Consider the following 17,828-nt stretch of genomic DNA (forward strand, 5'->3'; position numbering starts at 1 on the left):
CGGACGCTTAACCAACTGTGCCACCCAGGCACCCCTATATTTCATATTCATAGTTTGCTTGGTATTTCAGTGTTGAGTCCAGTTAATTTTTTTTCCTGCACTGAGGTATACCAAGGTCTCAAACTCTCTGTTACCCCACAATTACCCAATAAACATCCTTAGACATGTCCTGCTATGGATACCCAGGAATGCGATCATGCCTACATTTGATACTTAATTTTATCAGATTGATCTCCAAAATGACTATACCCAGATTTTATTTTGTTCAGCAGTGCATAAATGTCCTCTTCCCCCCAAATCTTCACCAAAAATTTGGTGTTACCGGCTTTCTAATTTTTCTAGTTGTAAACAGATATTTCTTTGTACTTTTAATGACATCTTGGATTACTAATGAATTTGAGTACTACTAGATATTTAGACTTAGCTTTTTGTGAATTGATTATTTGTGGCTTTTGCTCATTTTTAAAAATGAGCTTATTGTTTTTTTTATTGTTTTTTATCAGAATTCTTTGTATAACTTAGATATCAACTTTATGGTTGATTTTAGGCTTTTAAGATATCCTCTTTCTGGCTACTGTTTTTCTGCTTACTCTGTCTGTGGGATCCTTCATTAAACAGGAAACCTTATTTTTTATTTATGCAATATGTATCACTTGGCTTTCTGTATTGTGCTTTTGGAATCTCTGTGTTTAAGCAATCTTTCCAATGTTTAATTCACAAAGATATTCTCTTATATTTTTCTTCAGTTACATTTGTATTTATGTCTTCACATTAGGTCTGTATTCCATTTGTTTTCCATCTTTGTATGGAGTGTGCAATAAGGAAACAACCTTGTTTCCCTTCATAGAATGAGCAACTTTTCCTAATATAGCCTACCAAATTATCATCATTTCCCCTCATTGTGTTGAGGTGCCATCACTACTATATTTGAATTCCTCCTGGGCCTAGTTCTGGACTTCATATTCTCTTCTACTTTTTGTCTTCTATTTGCCTATTGTTGTGGCAGCATCACACTTATGAGAAATGCTGTGGCTCTGGTCCTCATGAGTAAATTGGGGGAAGGAGCCAACAGACAATTCTTGGTCACCATCTTGTCAGGAACACAGCATGCTTTTCTTAAGGCTCTAGACAGGCACTATAGGCAAGAGGAAAGTCAAAAATAAAAGATATTATGAGAAGAGAGTGGCAATTCTTAGTGACTTATAATAATCCAGGCTTGAGATTCATAAGTGGGGTTAACTTTCTTTTGATGACAAAAAAATACTTTTCTTGAGGTAGATCTCTGACTTAGTAAATTAAGCTCTTCTTGGATAGATACAGTTTACTCACAGTGTCTCTCACGTCTATAATGTCATTTCTATTCCTACCATTATAGCACTGGTTCTCACCCCTAGGACCCATAACTTGATCTTATAATAGCCACTTACACACCTCTTGGCCCAATTTTACCCTCTAAACTATTATTAGATTGATTTGCAACAAATGTTGGATGGTATGGGATATATTCACTGGATCTCCATGGACTACTATGTACAATCCCAGTTCCTACACCAGCATTCAAATGCCATATGGCCTTAATCAATTCTTCCAATCTCATTTCTCACTGCCTGTGTATATCTATTAGTCTTCATATAAGTGATACTCCTTGCTGTTCTCTAATTATGTTGTGTGGCTTCCCATCTCTGGGTTTTAAACATCATAGAATTTTAGAATTTAAAGCAAACTTGGAGATCCTCTAGTTTAACCCTCATTATACAGAAAGGGACTGTTAGTCCCCTGTGATTTTTAGTAGGTGAAGGGCTTGCACCCACACATGCATCCCAGACTCCCAGTCCGTGCTATTTCCACTACGTTAAATCTGCCTTGCTCATGCCCTTTCTTCTGCCTCTGATGCTTTCCCCAACAACCCCTCCCTCCCTCATCTCCTGTCAAAACTCTGCCCTTCCTGAAGGGACTGGATGTTACTTCTCCATCAAAACTTTCCCTGATCTTAATTAAAGTGAACTCTTCCTTCTCCGATTTAATATGAAACTCTGCCCCTGTCTTCATGAGCTTATACTCAGCCCTGTACTGTGGTATGTGTGTCATGCCGTCTCCCTCCTCCTAAAATCTGTGTGTTTTGCAAGAAGGAGCTATGCCATCCTTTTGCTGCTTATCACATTGAAATCACTCAAATAATATTTGAGTGAAGGCACAGAAGTGACTGAATAATGAGTCACTCAAGAGTGATTGACAGCCTGTCTTTCCCAAGTATATGTATGCTGGGGTGAAAGGGAGAGGCCTGGAATAATTTATCTTTTTTCTTTAGCCCAAAATAAACATCTTGAAAGTTTAGCCATAGGTTTCCACTTGCGTTAATTGACAACTAACCTTGCATCATCATAAAATGAGAGTGGCAACAGCTCATTGTCTTTTTTCCAAATGTTAAACTAATCATACAGCTATTAGAGGAATCATCAGAAAGAACCTATTGAGAATCAGAAAAGCTGAAGAGTCATTTGATATTTCTTCATTTTCTTGCTCCCCCCCCCGCCGCCCAAATCAGTGTCTGTGGATGGGTGATGTCAAGGTGTGTTGATGTGAGTGTCAGGTATTAGAGTGCTAAGTGGGGGAAATGATTTTGGAAAAAAAAAATTTGATTATTAGGTTTATTAAAGAAAAAAACAGATTGTATGGTAGTGAATATTAGAAGATTCTAGATAGAATAGAAAGCAAAAGTAGTTAAAAGACATTTATAGAACTCTAAGTAAAACTGCCACAAAATGAAGACGTATTCTCTATGTATGATGTGCTGGCTGGAGGGCCAGCAGGATGCTTAAGGCTGGTCCTGAAGCAGCAACAGCTAGCACTAGTTTTTAAGGGAAAAACAATTATTTTTGGGTGTATTCTAGGCTCCGGTCTTTCTGGGGGAAAAACACTGGATGAATTAGTTACTTTTTTCCTCAAGTTAGTTAACATACAGTGTAGTCTTGGCTTCAGGAGTGGAACCCAGTGATTCCAGATGAATTAGTTATTAAGGAGAGATACATTCAGTAACTTAAGAATTTTAACTTGTTAGAATTTGGGGAATGGGTAAAATGTGAATCACTCTCTTCCTGACTTATAGGAGGTTGCCACAACGTGAATCAGGACAGAAAACACTATAGCAGGTTTGGTTTCTTTGAATGTTTCTTTTTTCTTATTGGGTGAAATGCCATTGAGTTAATAATGGATTTGTTTTGCTGATGTTTAGGAAAAAAGATAACAAATTTCAGTGAATCAGTATAACTTTCACGTGCTGCCTTGGCCAAAACTCAGTACATTTAATGGCAGTGCCACTGTTGTTGTTTGTTGTACTGTTGCATCTTTGAAAAAGAAAAACATAATACATTTCTAGATATGTTTTCTACTCAGAATCAAATACTGTTGTTATATCTACTTAGTGGAGAAAACGTAACCTTAAAAAAAAGTTACATCCAGATTTTCTAAAAGAAACCAATTAAAATCACATTTCAAGGCTAAGAGTTTACTTTATGGAATTAGTGAGATCTTGGATGAACTCCTAATTCAGTATCTATTCTGCTTGAAGTCAAGAAGGTCTCTCTTAATCACTCTAAGATTGTTTACTCATCTATAAAATGGACACTGTATGGGGTTCTTATAAGGATTAAATGTGATATATAATACAAAGCATTCAGTATGGTGTCTGCAAAATGCTAAATTCTTAATAAATGGTACGTACTGTTAGCAGTGGTACCATTAAATCATCATTGTTGTCATCCACAGGATTACAGTAGTCAAAGCTTAGGACAGACAAAAATTAAGGTGATTCATGTTGATGCCCTGTCTAGACATAATTGGTTCCAGCAATCACTGAGATTATGCATGGATGATCCACCCATTTTAATGTCCAAATCATACAGATTTGTGCACAATTAAATTTCTTCTAAAAATATAATCAAGTTTTAGCTGTAAATAATAAAGTATCCAGCAGCTACTTTTAGAAATGCAAATCTGATTTTGTTTCCTCTCCTGTTTTAAAGCCCTCCAATGACTTCCAGTGTACTTTGAATAAATTCAGACACTTTAAAATACCTTTAAAGGCTCTACAGGGATCTGGCTCCTGCCTCATTTCCTTCCCTTTTTCCCTTTTCCCTCGCTCACTCTATTTACCCAATACACTTGCCTTTTGTTTGTAGGAGATCAATAAATATTTAATGAATTAATAAATAAATGTGTAAATGAAATCTGCTGAGATTTGCTCAGTTCATTTGTACCCTAATTTGTACCTTAACCTTAAAAGACCTTACCCCTTATATTAAGAAAACCAAAGTTATTATTTATAGGTAGTATTTATTTTTCTCTTCTATACATTTGACCCTTCAGACATGGGTTTGAACTGCTTATATGTAGATTTTTTACAGTATAGTACTGTAAAAATATTTTCCTTATGATTTTCTTAACATTTTCTTTTTTTAGTTTTTTTTATTGTAAGAATACAGTATATAATATATATATATGTGTATATATATATATATATATATATATATATATATATACAACATACAAAATGCGTGTCAATTGACTATTTGTTATCAGTAAGGCTTCTGGTCAACAGTAGGCTATTAGAAGTTGTTTTTGGGGGTGTCAGAAATTATATATGGTATTTTGACTATGGGGGGTTAGGGCCTCTAACCTCCACATTGTTCAAGGGCCAACTGTATTTTCTACTTACAAATTTATTTTAATATGCAAATTAATTGTAAAATTATTGTAGGAAAAGACCTGTTTTGTACACACTTCTGCATGTACCTAAATATCTAAGAAGTTGATCATGAAGCCTTTTCTAAGGTCAAAGTTGTTATGCATGCAGGCCTGGGGATAGGTTCTAACAGCATGTTTTATAAAGCTAATCTCACAATAGTTTGATAATTCAAGGCACAGTGTCTATTTGTATTCTTCTCTTCTAAAATACTAGAGATTTACACTGCATATAGTTTGGAGCATAGCAGCAGAATATGTATTTCCATAAATTGGTCCACTTGAGGGACTTTAGAACTTACTTTCTTACCTTTTCTATATTGCTGGTTTCAGAGGGTCAAAAGATTCAGAGTTCAAAACACTGATCTCCTGGGAGCTATGGATTTGTTACCATGGCAACAAGCACACTAAATCAGTAAACAAGGACAGAAGGAAAGATTGTCTCTTGTTTCCAAGCGAGAAAGGTATCAACAAAACTCAAGTCTTTCAAAGCGGATCTATAATTCTATTGCAAAGGTGACTAACAGTTGTGAGTTTCATAATTTCTGACATTTTTTTCCTGACCTAAAAATTGAAACAGTTAGATGATAGAATATTAGTTTTGAGGAAGATGATTATTTAACTGCTGTAAATTGCAATACTATCTATTCATACCAGTTTCTAACCTTTAATATACAAATTATTCAAGGTCAGAGTAAGTATGAGTGAAGGTTAATTACTTTTCATCTATGTAGGTTGAAGCATAGGAAATGGAAGAGACATTTAAATTAACAAATAGAAAGGTCAGAGTATCTTTAGAAAGGTTTTTGCATTTGAGTAGTCAGTGAATAAATCTCAGAAGTATGATCACCTGGATGAAGAATCTTTACCTCCTGGAAACTAGAAGCAAAGCAGCAAGGAGTTGTGAATTCTGCCTATCTGTTCATTAAGACGCCTCCTGCTGAGGGCCACTGAGGGGCTGAGCCTGAGTGGCTCAGTTTAGTGACTTCCTGGTTCATAGGTTCAAACACTGCATCAGGCTCTGTGCTAATAGCTCAGAGCTTGGAGCCTGCTTAAGATTCTGTCTCCCCCTCTCTCTGCCCATCCCCCACTGGTGCTATATCTCTGTCTTCAAAAATAAATAAAACACTTAAAAAAAAAAAGCCCCTTGCTGATGTTGGGATTGGACTGCCTCACAAGTACACAGGAAACCTGAACTATCCAAGCAGAGCTGAGGCATGTGACAGGGAGGAGACTGGAATAACTGTTGGCATTAGAGCTCAGAGGAGCACTTAGTGCATTGCACGGTAATGTACGGTTTACATTTTGCTGCCTCAGTCTAGACTGTGAGGTCCATATGGGAGGAGACTGGATATTGTTGTCTTTTTAATAGTAAACGCCCAGTCACAGTGCCTAGTATTTTGAAGTGGCCAAAAATATCTTGTGGAATAGATGGGAAAAAAATGACTGAAAAAATAAATTCTATCCTGGATTCAGCATTCTGTCCACTTCTGCCCAGTCTTCTATCTTTGATGATAACACCAAAGGGCAAGGTATGAAAGTATATGGATTTGTCTTTAATGAGTCAAACTAGTTTAGAATGGTTTATAAAAATATTTTGTTTTTCTTGTGAGCCTGGGTGGCTCAGTCGGTTAAGAGTCTGACTTCAGCTTGGTCATGATCTTCTGGTTTGTGGGTTTGAGTCCTGTGTCTGGCTCTGTGCTGACAGCTTGGAGCCTGGAGCCTGCTTTAGATCCTCTCTCTCTCTCTCTCTCTCTCTCTCTCTCTCTCTCTCTCTCTCTCTCTTTTTCTCTTTTTGTCCCTCTCTCTCTCCCCCTCCCTCACTTGTGCTTTGTCTCTCTCCCTCAAAAATAAATAAACATTAAAAAAAATAAAAAAAATACTTTGATTTTCTGAACACTTTTTCTCTAAATTTGACATGCATCAGTTAGGCTGATAATTCTCTTAGGTGACAGTTGTCAAAGAAAACTTGCACCTGATGGAGTTAAACAGGCAGGGAATACTTAATTCAAGACTTTTGCAATAAGGGAGAGAAATTGATACTAACTCTCTTGAAACAAAAGACAAGAGAGTTAAACACCTTTGTGAGCTAATGGAAAAGCAGGAGAATGTTAGGTGACTGGTTGGTCAGTGTGATCAGGCCATCTGTGTTTGCTAATTGACACTTACTGTACCACAGAAACTAGCATAGAAGGGCTTTATGTTTTCTGATGATTACATTTCAAAGGGATCCCTCCCAAGTCCTTGGGAAAGGCAGTGCTAGGTTGTAAGACTGGCATGAAGCTGGGAGAAGCTTTACATCTTAAAGGGGCAGAAAAAGGATTTAAAATTGCGTGTTTTTAAAGTAAAAGCTTTAAGCAAAGGGTGGTCAGGGGCCTGTTGTCAGGAAGAAAACCCTCAAAAGTTTTGTCAAGATGAGTGGAACATTTATACCATTTTGGCCAACTGTACATTATAATTTAGTGGAAAAAATTTAACCACATATCAAAAATTTTATTCATCTTGATTTTACTATTTTTAAATTTTGAGGGATTTTCAAAAATAATAGTACACCAAAATTTGTTATATGGACTTGAATTCACTTAACATATAATCTCTTGAATTTTTATAGATTAAGCTTTGTCTTTACAATCTTAATTTATTTAGTTTTTTTTCTTTTTTGAAGAATCTCATCTTCCTTCTGAAGGCAAAAACTTGATCATTATAATTGCTTTTAATTATAACTTCTTTAGCTTTGGTGTGCTTTTTTATGAGAAGGAACAGCCAGAATGATACTCAAAATCCCAAGTATGATTGCAGCAAAGTTCCATTCACAGATTTGAATAATTTGTTATGTGTTAATCCAACTTCTCTATATTTGAGCCATTGCCTAACGTGCTGTGGGAAGAAAGAAGTGAGAATCTGTTACTCCTGAGGATCTTTCCGTTTGCCAGAGGGTATAGAAAATGTTCTCTAGTATCCATGTAGTAAGTGTAATAAAAGACATAGGAAATTACTGTGTATGTATACTTGTCTGAGGGAGATACCACTTTTGACATGATTTTGTAAAGAAGATGATATTTCAATGGGAGCTGAAAAGATCAACATGTTTGTTTGGGGAAGACACTTATTCCAGATGAAGCATATGTTTGGGGCTGAGGTGTAGAGGAAGGAAAGTGAAAGTGTGTTGGATATTTGCTGAGTTTGCAAGAAGAAAAATAAATTTATTTAAACTCTTAGTTATGTTTCTTGAGCTATAAGAGGTTGGGATGTTATATCACTGAAAGTATATTCTATTACTCCATCAGCCCTACAGGCAGGTCTCAAACCCGTCTTTGCTTTTCCTTGCAAGGTGCAATTGAGCTCATCTCAGTTTACTCAATTTCTCTTTTCTTCTCCATTCTATATGTCTCCTACCATGGTTCCACTGGTCTTTGATTGATTTATTCTGCCAGATTGATGGTCCTTTTTTCTCTCATTCTTTTATCAGGCTTGGATTGGTTCACCCAGAAGCAGAGGGATTTAGAGTAGGAGATGGAGTTGGGGTGGGAAGGGTCATTTCAGGTCAAGTAAATAGGAGATTGGGGTGAAGAAAAGAAGCACGTTATAATTTCAGCCTCAGAATGAAGAGCCTACAGCCTTAAATTCTTTCTGCTGCTAAGATTGGCAATCTCTAATGGTATAACATCTAGAATTCCAGATTATTGTAAGGTAAATGAATCTCTCTTTGCTTTTCTGCCCCTACTTTGACTTTCTAAGTTTAGTTTGGGACATAATTCCATAAAGGGTTGGTGATATGTCCCACCTCAAGATGAGGGTGCATGTGTAGGAGGAGTCAAAGGCTGGAGAAGGAAAACCCTATATGGCATTAGTGCAGTGTCCAACTGAGAATGGAGGTTAACACCAGCTGGTGGAGATCTGTGGCAGATTGTATTTTTCCAAAATGACAACAACCATATTTGTGGTGCTCATGCTTCCAGAACTTTGCCATTCCCCACCAAGAGGTAGATTCTATTTCTTTTTGGACTTGAGTGGGCTTGAAACTATTCCAGCCAATGGAAAACTGTGCAAGTGATGCTATGTGATTTCTGAGACTAGTTCATAAAAAAAATAGAGCTCTGGCATGCTTGGATGGCTCTGTTGGTTGAACATCTGACTTTGACTCAGGTCATGATCTCATGGGTCATGAGTTTGAGCCCCACAATGGCATCAGGCTCAGTGGTCTCAGTGCAGAGCCCGCTTCAGATCCTCTGTCCCTCTCTCTCTGCCTGCCCCTTCCCTGCTCATGCTCTCTCTCTCAATAATAAATTAAACGTTAAAAAAAAAGAAAAAAGAAAAGAGTTTCTGCTTGTCTCTTTTGCTTGTGACTCTTGCCCTTGGAATTCATCCATCAACCTGTGATGAAACCCAAACTAGTCCATGCAAAGACCCAATGAAAAGGTCAACTTAAGGAGGTGGTTAGCACCAATTGCTAAACCTGTGACTGACTGAGCTTCAAATGAATCCAGTTCACAACTTTGAAATCTTCCAGATTAGGCACTCAATGTTGTGGAGCAGAGATAAGATATTCCTGTTATGCCTTGTTCAGATTCCTAACCCAGTTATTTAATGACACTAAGTTTTGGGGTAAGTTGTTATGTACACAAACCAGGTCTATGAATGACAGGTGGAGTCTGATCTTTATTTGAACTATTGAAACTTTTTGGTGAAGGAAACATAATCTGAGCTATGTTGAAGGATGTCAACTTTGATAACAAGACAGCAGAGGTATTGAAGGGGAAGGAAGGGGGAAGAGACCATGTTAATAAGGATCTAGGGTTCAATCATGGCAGCAGAAGTAAATAGGAAAAGGTGGATGCGAATAGCACTGTGAAAAACAAACCCACTATATTTGAGTGCTGCTTGGCCATAACAAAAAAGATTTATGGAAAGGGAAAAGTCAAAGAGAATTGAAAAAAAAATTGAGAATTTTTAGGAGCTGATGTAGTTGGGGTAAAATACCTTGTTTGAGAACACTGAGTTGAATATGTCAGTGCAGCATCCAAGAAGGATTCAGCAGCTGCTGCAGATACATAGTTTTCGATGGCATACTTTTCACTGAGCCAATAAATGAAAATTATAGGAATCCATGAAGAGAGTATTGAAAGGAAGATCAATGGATAAAGATGAGGGGGCACTGGCAATTAAGGGACGAGAGCATGAAAGGAATGGGAAGAATAGTTGGAGAAAAAAACAACAACAAAAAACACCCCTCAAAAATTTAGAAGGATCCAGTGAAAGGCAATATTTCATGATGTCAAGGAAGCAGATTTTTTTTCATGAAAAGCTAGTTTGTCAATAATGCGTAGGATGACAATGAGGACTTAGAAAACAACTGAATTTTATGATTAGAAGTTGACTTTATGGAGAGTAGCCTCAGGTGAGAATGAGACAAAAACCAATTTTCACAGGAAGTGGGTGGCAGGGATGGAACTTGAAGCAGGAGGAATATACCTAGTGAAATTTCTTAGTGAAATAAAGAAGAGAGGAAAATGATTGCTCAAAGATTGGGGGGAATTTGGGCATCTTTGAGGCAACAATGGAGAGGGAGACAGAAGGGTTCAAGTGCATGGAGTTGGGGAAGAATCATACAAAGATCATATGTTCAAGGATTAGTCTTAAATGGAGAGGGGACACTTCTATGAGTCAAAAGAAAACAAAGTGAAGTAGATGTAGAAATCAGAATTACATTCTTCCATTTTTTTCCTAACATTAGTATCAATATTGAACTCTTTTGCTGGGAAATAATGATGTTCTTATTGAAGATGCATAAAATGTTAGTTTGCCAAAACATAGGACTATGATCTATAGATTTGTGCAGTTAAATAACAAGAAATAGAAGACTTAATTTTAAATATACCTCTTGTATGTCATTTTTTGGCTTCCCAAATCCTCTGACAAGAAAATTTAAGAGCATTGTGTAATCTATTAGTTTTTGGTTATTGGTTATTACTGTCTTTTGATGTTTTGTCACACTTTGCTCATGTCTCTTGCCAGCATTTATTTCAATCTGTGTCCAACAAAGTACTCATAATCTCGGATATTTATATAAATTAGCACTTTAAAACTTCTGACAGGTGCCAGTGATATTTGGTCTATGCTTTGCCCTCGCTTCATGAGAATCTCTCTCTCTCTTCCTCCTCCTCCTCTTCCTATCTCCATTTCCATCCCCATCTCTATCATCTTCATCTCTAGGTAGACTTGGAGCTGGTTTAGTTGCCACTATGCATTCAGGCTCTGTCTAAAACTCCTTTTATTAAAAAAAAAAAACTTTAGATTAATTAGTATTACAGACGTGACATTATTTATCTCCTGAAAAGCCCCTGATCTGTGGGGTCATTAGGAAATCCTATCATAAATGTCAGGTCTGAAAATGTAAGAGAAAAATCTAATCCATCTATATATTATGGACGGGGCGCCTGGGTGGCGCAGTCGGTTAAGCGTCCGACTTCAGCCAGGTCACGATCTCGCGGTCCGTGAGTTCGAGCCCCGCGTCGGGCTCTGGGCTGATGGCTCAGAGCCTGGAGCTTGTTTCCGATTCTGTGTCTCCCTCTCTCTCTGCCCCTCGCCCGTTCATGCTCTGTCTCTCTCTGTCCCAAAAATAAAAATAAAATTAAAATTAAAAAAGAAATATATATTATGGTTATTGTGACACTACCCCAAAGCAGGAAAATGGAGACTTTCAGAAGAATCATACCATTCTTTTTTAATCAACTCACCCAAATAAAGTTTTAGATACATGAACATACCATTACATTTCTCTCTTAGATAAGTAAACCAAAAATATTGTGACAGTAGAGATTATATAGTATCTTTTCCTTTGCTCTAAAAATATCTATAAATGGAATCTGTTTATATAGTGTATTGATAAAAAAAAGCTTATGATAACAAAAATTAGGAATGAAAAATCCCAGGAGGCTGGAGATTTAGAGTTCACTTACCATCTGCAGTTATTACCCTTGTGATATTTGTGTACATGAAGATACAGATTGGATTTCAAAAGTTCATAGGAAGTACTTATGAAGCCAAGAACGGTCCTCTTGTTGCAATTCCTGACTTAACACAAAAGCACTTCAGAATAGCAGACAAGAGCACTTGAATTTTCCAATCATTTAAAGGCCACTTTGGGAGTCTAAATCCACATGGTTCAGTGCTTCTGGTTGTTAACATTTTGTACTGTCATTTGCCCATATTTGTTAAACAGTTTTTAATTGCTATTTTGCTTTTCTCCTTAAATAGTAGTCTTTGTAAATGAAACAAGAAATCCTGCAGAATGTGTTTTTTCTTCTTATTTTGCATTGAACATTTAAAATGAAAATTGTTACTGTGTTCTCAGCAACCATTTGAATTGGTCTGCTTCATGTGACACTGGCTTTTTGAAAGTGCCAACTATCACTTGACTCTTCATTATTAAATCATCACTATCTATACCTGTTGCCCTGGAGTAGGAGGCTCACTATATGATTTATTTCCTTAGCAAAAAATTTAAAAAGAGAGCTTGATTTAAGAGTTATACAATAAGGGTGCGTGGGTGGCTCAGTTTACTGAGCATACAACTTTGGCTCAGGTCCTAATCTCGCCTTCTGTGGGTTTGAGCCCCATGTTGGGCTCTGTGCTAACAGCTCAGAGCCTGGAGCCTGCTTCAGATTCTGTGTCTCCCTCTCTCTCTCTTCCCCTTCCCTGCTCATGCTCTGTCTCTTTCTAAAATGAATAAACATAAAAAGGAGCTATATAACATTATTTTAATAAGTATTTATGGAGATTTTAGAAGTTCAAAATTTAAAAACGGCTTAACAAAAAACAAAAGACAAGTGTTAATGCAGATGTGGAGAAATGAGAACACTCTCACACTGTTGGTGGAGATGTAAATGGTGAAGTCATTATAGAAAACAGTAAGGGGGGTCCTCAAAAGATCAAAAATATAATTACCATATCATTCAGCAATCCCACTTCTGGGTATTTATCCAAAAGAATTGAAAACAGGATCATGAACACACACTAGCCCTCTCATGTTCATCATAGCATTATTTACAATAGCCATGACATAGAAACAAGCTAAATGTCTGTCAACAGATGGATGGACAAAGAAAAGGTGATATATACAAAGGAATTTCATTCAGCCATTAAAAAAAGAAGGAAATTCTGCAACATGCAACAACATAGATGAACCTTAAGCACATTATGCTAAGTGAAATAAGCGAGGCACAGAAAAACCCTGCACGATTCCATTTACATAGGATATCTAATAGAGTCAAATTCATAGAATCAAAGCATGACATGGTGGTTGCCAGAGGCTGAGGGGATGGGGGAATGGAGAGTTACTAGTGAATGGGCATAAAGTTTCAGTTGAACAAGATGAATAAAATCTAGAGTACAACATAATAAACAGAGTACAACAGAATAAAATCTGCTGTACAACATTATACCTAGAGTCAACAATACTGTTATACACATCTACAAATTTGTTGAGAGGGTAAATCTCATGCTAATTGTTCTTACCATAATACAATTTTTAAAAATTAAATGAATAAAATATTTTGCTCCACACTGTCTTTAAGGTTTCATGTAATAGACACAGTATAGATTCGTTCTTACTATTCCAATTCCGTGTTTTTGTTAGTTCTTTGGAGTCACCTTTGCCTTTTCATGGACAATTAGGTGGAATTGAATTTTTCTTTGTCATTAAATTGCCATTTCACCTACAAGACTGAGGTTTTTCTAGGCAATTTAAATAGAATCCTGGCACTATTTTAAGTTATAAACTCATCTCAGAAGCACCGTGCACCTGCTGTATGTCAGGCTTTCTGCCAGGTGATGGCTACAAAGAAACAGTTTCCACCCTCATGGAGTTCCCACTGGAAAGGAGGAAGCCGGTGATGATCATATCAATACTTAAATTCCATGATTATCACCTGTGATAAGTACTCTGCAGGGAAAAGGCAGCGAGCAATGAGAGAAAATAACACCGGGGGACCTATTACCCTCACGATTATGGGAGAAAGTCTCCTCATAGACTGAGAAATGACTAGTGACCCGGGCAAGGAACAAGTAGTGTGATATTCAAGAGAGTGAGCTGTGCTCCTGGAGGCCTTGATGTGGGGAACAGCTTGGTGTATTTCTGGAACTGAGAAGAAGGTCCTAGTGCAATGGGACATGAAAAGAGGGGAAGATGAGTTGGAGGTGGGAAGTTTGAGTAGAGAGAGGCCAATTGATGCAGGGGTTTGTAGTTCATGACATAGGGTTTGTTTGTTTTGTGAAGTACAGTCGGAAACTGTTGGAAAATGTAAGTAGGAAAGTAGTAGGATCTAATGTATTTATTTAAATGATTAGCTTATAGAAGGTCAGGAATTAGAGAGTGAGGCAGAGTGCAGGGAATACTCCCTGTTGAAGAAATAAGTCAGGAAGTATATCTTTCTCTACTTTAACAAACACAGTTTGATTGTAAGAGCAATGGGTATTATAAACATCGGCAATTCTGTGTTCTGTGTATCTCGTTGTTAAAATTACTTACGTTTTTGTTTTGTAATGTTCATGTTTAAACGTTATGTTTAGTTTCTGCAGAGTCTTATTTGCTGTTTTCAGTTTCTTTAAAAAGTTGAGATCGTAATACCATACATATGGCCTTTATTCATTCAGCAAAATTTTACTGATCATATGCTATAAGAATTGTACAAGGTGAAGACGTTTACAACTGCCATCTGTCACCCTACCCTGTCCCTACTCGCACTCATACTTGCTGTCTTGCATCTGTGGATCACTAAGCTGTAGAATCAGTATTCACTATGCCATCTTCTCCTTACACTTGAAAAAATGTATATATCACTTCTTTCTATCTTTTATTAAATAACATCTTTCTTTAATTCAACTCCAGGGTGCTTGGCGCTGCTGATTCTGCTGGGCTTGAGCTAACGTTGAAGAGGTAGGTACGTTTCATCTCATGCTTTTATTATTAGGGCCCAGACTATCTAAATTTAATGCCGCTTCTGGAAACTCATAAGTAATTTTGACAACAAGAAAACTGAAAAATAATTCTTGAAAGTAAAAAACCAGCATCTCTCTTTGCTATCTCAAGAACATAATATACACACATCTAAAGAAGCTGTCTGTCCAATGCAGTTCTTAAAGAAACGAATGGAGTCTCCCAAATTAGAGTGCACTTGTGCATACTTAATGTTTTGGTTAGCTATTTATGCAAAGTGCAGGTTCTTCTCTCTTTTGAGAGATGAATGCACAAGTATGTAGCTTACCGATTTTTGTTTTGCTGCTGCCACAAATTGCACAAGACCTCGTTAAAGTTCTCTTGTCCATTTAAGGTTCACATTTTAGTCAGTCTTCAAAAATGCATTTCTTTGGTTATTGCTCAGAGTTAAGTGATGAATTCTCCATTGCTTTTAGAAAGAAACATAACACTTACCAAGTACTCTAGGGTTGAATTCTGTAAGTAAATTTCTGAGTTTCTGAGGTGATCTTTCTTCACTCTTTCCTTAGCACTTCTAGATTCTCTGTGTTGCATGTACTGAACTTTAGTGTTTAGTAAGCACACTAAATCTCTTGCACAAATTGTTATTAGAAAAGTTATTGAATTGAGGAAAATATGTTCAGAAGCAATAAACATTGAGAACTTTTGGTTGAAAATTTAGTTACATATATTTAAATATTCGTCATGGTAGTTATGAAAATGCCTACTTACCTTTGCAAATATAAAGTAATATGTTTTCTTTAATCTAGAGGCAAATATGATCAGTTGTTTTAGTAAACTATATGATATTCTTATAATGATAATGGTTAAATATTTCACTTGCATGCAGATGAAATGATCACTGATAACGTATACAGCTATCATGTAGATAATCTTTTTTCATTGCTTAGAAGATAGATAATATATGAGCAATATCCGTAACTTCTATCAATATCTATCAGTTTGTTCCTGAACACAGTCCTGAGAAAAAAAATAATATAATGAACATGTGTCCATATATGCTAGTCCATTGATTTGGGGAGTGGTTTTTTAGGACATATAAATAAGGAATGAAACTCAAATGAACAATGTAGAATTAAAATTCACTTCCCATTTTTTTTTCATGTGCAGCAATTCAGTCATTGGTTTCAGAGGTGAAAAAAAAAGCATTAGGTATTGGATACAAAGAATATAGGTAGAATTGACAGTCATTGATTTTAAAACAAAGGGAAATATTGTTATTTGAAAGAAGAGCTTACATTTCTAAAAATTTCACTTGCATAAAATTATCAGGCTTTAAGTGAGTCACATTTGAGCAGCTACTGTGTACCGTCCATTACAACAATTTTATCCTCCCCCCAGCCTTGACTTTTGCAAAGGAATTTTCCAGGGCAATAGGTAAGATTATCGTCTCTGAAAATGCTGATAGGAAGCTAACAACTTAAGTTCCTGTGTGTGAGAACCAGGGCTCCCTCTTTACTTGCGGAATGAACATGAAGGGTTGTTTTCCCCTAGTATGCTGTAACTATTCAAGACATGCTTGTTTGTTGTTGCCCATGGTAGTAAAAATGTTTAGTATTTGACCCGTCAACTCAAAATTAAGGTTTCTAGATGGTGGTAACCCTTTTTGTGTTTAGCTCCTCACTAATGCATGATGCCTAATTAACTCAAGTTTTGAGGGTAAGTTGCTTAGATGACAGCTGTTAACTGGTGGTGCCAACAGGATCAGGTTGAGGAGCTAAATGCTCAAGACCTGTCAACATGAAGGTCAGTGATTCTCAACACTGATTGCAGAATAGAATCACCTGGAAACTTAACTGGGTGGGATGATCGGGTTGGAAGTGCAGATTCATTTAATCAGAGCCAGAGGTAGAGGAAGCCTGGACAGAAATATTTTTTAAAAACTTCCCAGGGAGGGTTCCTATTGTGTAGACAGGATTGAGAAACTGGGGGGTGGCTCCTTTTCTGGCAGAAAGAGCAGAATTGAGCCACTGATTTCACCTGCCTTAAGAGAAGGTTTTGATTACAGACGTTTCAACATGATATTGTTTCTTCTGTTAGGTAGGAGGTTTCCAAAGTGGTCAGAAGACTGGTAACATCAGTGTCTGGGAACTAGTTAGCGATGCAAATTTTCAGACCTTCTAAAACAAAAACTCTGGAGATGGAGCATAGAGCACTGTGTTTTAAAAAGTCTTCAGTTGATTCTAATATACGTTAAGGTTTGAGAACCATCGTTTTCAGTAAAGTCTTGGCTAACATAGGTATTTAGAGGCCAACAATTGAAGCTCTCCACACTTATCACCCATTTAGAGTTCAGTTAAATGGAAAGTACCTGATCAATGAGACCTACATCTTACCTGGATGAATAAACAGCTTCATCATGAGAATATAGTAGTGGACCTAGATGACATTTTATTATTTTAAGAGCCTTGCAAGAGTAATGAGTTACATGGCATAAAGGTTCACATCCAAAAGTTAGTGCTCTTCCAAGGAATATGTTGTGAATATTTTTTTTATTCCTTCATTATTAAAATCCCTGAAGCAAAATGGCCTCTCCCAAAATTTGGAATACATTACATAACAAATCACTTCTCTGGTGGTCAAAATTAGACTCAGAGTAATAGATTCTCAAGTTGCTTCTTTTCCCATCTGAAGAACTAAATTGGTATCAAGGCAAGAAAACATATTTTATACTCTGTTGATGAGTTAAGCCCTCTAAGAGTTGTAAGGATAATTGGAGTTCTTCACTACTACAGCTTGACTCTCCAAGTATTTTATTTATTTAAGGAAAATGTCATCTATATTCTCTCTCTGGTCTGTAAGTTTCAAGGATTCTTGTTACTCTCACATTTGGTTTTCTTTTTGACACATAAATTTTTTCCTACCATATGTCTACTCTCAACTTTGAATCCCCATACAGTGCAGAGTGCCTTCCTTTTTCTATTGCATCTGTTTCTTTTTGATAAGCTGTGCCCTTTCACTGTTGCACATCATGAATCTCATCCCATCAAGTTTCAATAATATCTTTCTGTTCATGTGTACTTCTTTGGCTTTAAAATTGAGATAGAAATTTTAGCCTAGGATTTTGAATATTCAGCTATAATCACCCGGG

General features: G+C 36.7%; 1 long non-coding RNA gene across 3 annotated transcripts in view; it reads left to right on the forward strand.

Annotated features, from left to right (window-relative positions):
* The window catches only part of LOC109498550, a 528,643-nt gene that overhangs the window by 199,995 nt on the left and 310,820 nt on the right, over window positions 1-17,828 (forward strand). For 2 of the 3 annotated variants that reach the window (XR_006595727.1, XR_006595728.1), the window contains one exon: window positions 14,630-14,677. This is a non-coding gene — a long non-coding RNA (uncharacterized LOC109498550). Of the gene's footprint in view, window positions 1-14,629; window positions 14,682-17,828 lie in introns of all 3 variants that reach the window. The other variant, XR_006595729.1, reaches the window with a different exon arrangement.

The sequence above is a fragment of the Felis catus genome, chromosome A1, assembly GCF_018350175.1.
Source record: "Felis catus isolate Fca126 chromosome A1, F.catus_Fca126_mat1.0, whole genome shotgun sequence".
In the NCBI taxonomy this organism is placed as follows: domain Eukaryota; kingdom Metazoa; phylum Chordata; class Mammalia; order Carnivora; family Felidae; genus Felis; species Felis catus.